Here is a 4,217-nt window from a genome sequence, read left to right on the forward strand (position 1 = left end):
CTGCAGTCGTCCTTGTCTGAGTTGGTATACAAGCAGCTGTTACGAGTGCCAAGTGATTCTAGTCCTGACGTAACGACCACTTGGCCTGCATCTCAACAGGTTTCCATACTCCTCAGTAAATTCAATTCCTATGTACCGATTCCTACCTCCCATGATGGCGTAACGCTCTGTTGGATTCCTGTTGATCTACATTCCGCCTCGCTTGTTTTTGTCTGCCGTGATGCACAACGACATCCCCTTAAGCCCTCTTATGATGCCTCGTTCCTTGTTTTGGATCAGAGGAAAAAGATTTTTATCATAAATAAGAGGGGTAAACCTGAATATACTTAGGTAAATCACCTTAAACTGCTCACAAAGATTTGGAGAGTTCTGCTACCATGCCCCTGGCATCAGGACATGACCATGAGCATGTCAACATCCCTCAGGATGAGCCAGAGGCACCTGCTGCTTCTCCACCGGTGGAACATAGGACCCGAGCCAGCTTGCTCGTCCAAGCTCCGACCAGACTGACAAAGCCGGATTTAGTGAATTTTTTTTTTGGAGGGGTGGGTGGCTGTGTAGGGGAATGCAATTGGTGGAAAAGTACATAATTCACAACCTCCGATATTAAGTTGGGGTTCATTTTAAGAGGCTGGTCCGAAGTGATGACGTAATTTCATGAGTGTCTGTTACAGTGTTTGAGGTGCAATAATTGAGTTGTTACAGTTTTTCTTAAACATGGAACACCTCGTGTCGTTTTATTTGTGAAAATCTACAGTAGATCCTAAGGCTTTTCAAAAGTTGCAGCACATCCTCTTTCTGAACGAATATGCTGTTGTCACATTTGTCAAGGTCCCTGTCATTGGTGAAAACTGAAGCAAAGTATTTATTAAGGACCTCCCCTGACTCCTCTCACTCCAAGCACATTTCCTCTTCTATACTTGATATCTCTTACCCTCACACTAGTCATCCACCTGTTCTTCACATACATGTAGAACGTATTGGGGTTTACCTTAATCCTACTGGCCAAGGCCTTCTCACGCGCCCCTTCTATCTCTCTTAAATCCATTCTTCACCTCCTTCTGTGGGCGTAAATAAGTTTATTTCTTCCTTTTGACAAGTTGTTCCTAATCTCTTTTCAATCATAATTCTCTCACCCTGTTGTCCCTTCCCTGCCCCAATGGAACAAACCTATCCAGAAGTCCACACTTCGATCGTACATTTCCCGTAAGTACATGTATTCCCAGTTTATGCACCCCAGTTCCTGCCTAACAGCCTCATAATTCCCCTCCTTCAGTTAAATACTGTCAGATACCGTCTGCTCCTATCTTTGTCTTGTGACGAATACACATAGATAAGATGTTAGCTGTCCTGTGTGATCAGCAGTTGGTCTGCCACCTGTCTTAAAGAGAGAGATAAGGGACACAATGAAACAGCACCTGGAGATGTGTAGAGAGCTGTCTGGAGCGGCTCCCCCTTTGAACCCTGAACTGTTTGAAGTGATGGGCAGGCGATACCCCAGCAGGGGGATAAAAAGGGACAGGTTCGCTAAGGCAGGACACACAACACCCGAGGTAACGAGACCCTGGCAGCGGTGCGCCTCTCACGAGTCGGTGGGAAGTACTGGACAACGCTCAGGGTGGAAAGGTACGATCAGCGGGAGCCCAGTGTGTGTCCGCCCTTGCTTGGGTGCCGGGTTCACTGCAGAGGATCGACCGCATCTGGAGGAGGGGTCACAGTCGGTGACCTCAGGTGACATCACCAAGGACCTGCCCAAAAGCTGCTTGTGAGCCATATCGCCGGTCTGTGAGTGAAGCCGTGTCTGAATGATCAGTCGTTCCCGTTCTCTCTCTCTCTCCCCCAACGTTGTCCATCGCCATGGCAACGATTACTGCGAACTGAACTAAATTGGACTGAACTTTGTGTCACTTTGAAATTGGTCATTTACCCCTAGACAACGATAGAGCTTGATTGATGCTGTTATCTTAATTCTGTGCACATGTGTGTTTATCATTGCTGAACTGTTGCATTTATTATCCTTTCGATTACTGTGTTGCTTGTTTCTTTAATAAAACTTTCTTAGTTCTAGTAATCCAGACTCCAACTGAGTGATCCATTTCTGCTGGTTTGGCAACCCAGTTACGGGGTACGTAACAGTCTAAGGCTATGTATAGTACAGTTGTGATCACCATCCCCAAAATGCTCACCGACTGAGCAATCTGATATGTGACCTGGTACATTGCCTAGCACCAGATCCAGTATGGTCTCTCCCCCCTAGTTGGCCTGTCCACATATTGATTCGAGAATCATTCCTGGACACACCTAACGAATTCTGTTCCATCTAAACCATTTGCACTAAGGAGTGCAAGTCAGTATTAAGGAAGCTGAAATCACGTGTATCCCCCTGTTAATCCTCAGGCTCGCTCAGCTCGCTTTCGTCTAGCGGGAGCAGCCTTCGGCCCCACCAAACTGAGTAATCAAGTTTGTGTAGATGCTGTGTGATGTACCCCACCACGCCAAATAACAGACAGTACACCATATGCGATTAAATGATTACATTTTATAACTCTTACTTTGACTATGTAGATAGTAAAGGAACAAAATAAGAACTGTTTTTTAAAAAGAAAAAGACGCCATTATTATTAACCAGTTCGTGCACACAACGTTGGAGCTCTTACAGAACCGTGTTCCCCTTCCTCCAGTGGATGTCCTCCGAACTCTGCCGAGCCACGAATGGGACCATCCTCGGTGATCGACCAAACGCTCTATTCGAGTCTGTCGATGTCTCCTCTCCTCGCTGAAGACCCTGAGCCTCGTACTCCCACTCGGGGTCCGTTCCGTCGCCCAGTTTACAGCATCGCGTCTCCTCTCTCTGTTCCCATCCGCCTTCTGCCCAAAGCACGCGAAAACAATAGCTTACAGACATACAAGAAAGAATAACATCTATCTCAATTGGTTAGTAAATGAATACAATTCTTGTTATCAGGAATTATGACCCAAACAAGCTGCAAGAGAGAGAACCACCGTCTCAGCAGTTAACGTCACAGAGAAGTCGTTTTATTTTTAACATTAAAAAAAACATTTTATTAGCCTTAGCAATAACATAGAGGAAACCCCTTACACACGCATGAAAACAACCCTGTTATTTTCCCACCTTTCCATAATCTGCCTTACAAAGTTCCTCAGTGTCTCTATTGCTATTGCCTTAAATAGGAACCTGAGGGCCAACATTTTCACCAAGAGGTGGGTCTATGGGATGAGCTGCCAGAGGACGAGGGTGAGACAGGTACATTAACAATGTTTAAAGGACAGTTGGCCAGGGACATGGATTGGGAACCTGTAGCTGAATACAGATCAATCAAGGCAAATGGGACTAACTTTGATGGGTATCTATGCTCAGTGACCACTTTATTAGATACACCTACTCGTTAATGCAAAAATCTAATCAGCTCATGGTGTGACAGCAACCGAATGCATAAAAGCATGCAGATAAGACCATGAAGTTCATTTGTTGTTCAGACCAAACCTCAGAATGGGGAAGAGATGTGATCTAAGTGACTTTGACTATAGAAAACTGTTGGTGCCAGTGGGGTGGTTTGAGTATCTCAGAAACTGCTGACCTCCCGGGATTTTCACGCACAACAGTCTCCAGAGTTTACGGAGAATGGTGTAAAACAGAACATCCAGTGAGCGGAACTTCTGTGGGTGCAAATGCCTTGTTAATGAGAGAGGTCAGAGGAGAATATCCCGACTGGTTCAGGGTGACAGAAAATCAACAGAAAATCACACATTACAACAGTACTGTGTAGAAGAGCATATCTGAATGCACAACTTGTCGAACCTAATGTGGATGGGTTACAGTAGGAGAAGACCACACTGGGTTCTACTCTTAAAGTGGCCACTGTCTGAAAGTCACCATAGGCCAGATAATCGCACCGGCCTGTTGCCATGCTGTATGAGTTTTTGGCATTGAAATATCCATGAACTGAATACTAACATTCAGCAAAAAAATTTGCTTTGATGAGTATAGTTTATTCAGAAAGGAGCATCAGAGACTGAAAAGGTCACGACACCGAAACCACACACAAGATCCTATCAGTAGGAGAGAGAATACAAAAAGGTCTGATCGCTTTATTGATCGAGATTCACTTAACATTGGATTGCAAAACTGAAAATAGGCCCTCAAATTTGTAGAATATGTTGAAAGAACAGGCAGGTGAGGAAAAGGAAGCCAGACG

Source organism: Mobula hypostoma, chromosome 8, assembly GCF_963921235.1.
Source record: "Mobula hypostoma chromosome 8, sMobHyp1.1, whole genome shotgun sequence".
Lineage (NCBI taxonomy): Eukaryota > Metazoa > Chordata > Chondrichthyes > Myliobatiformes > Myliobatidae > Mobula > Mobula hypostoma.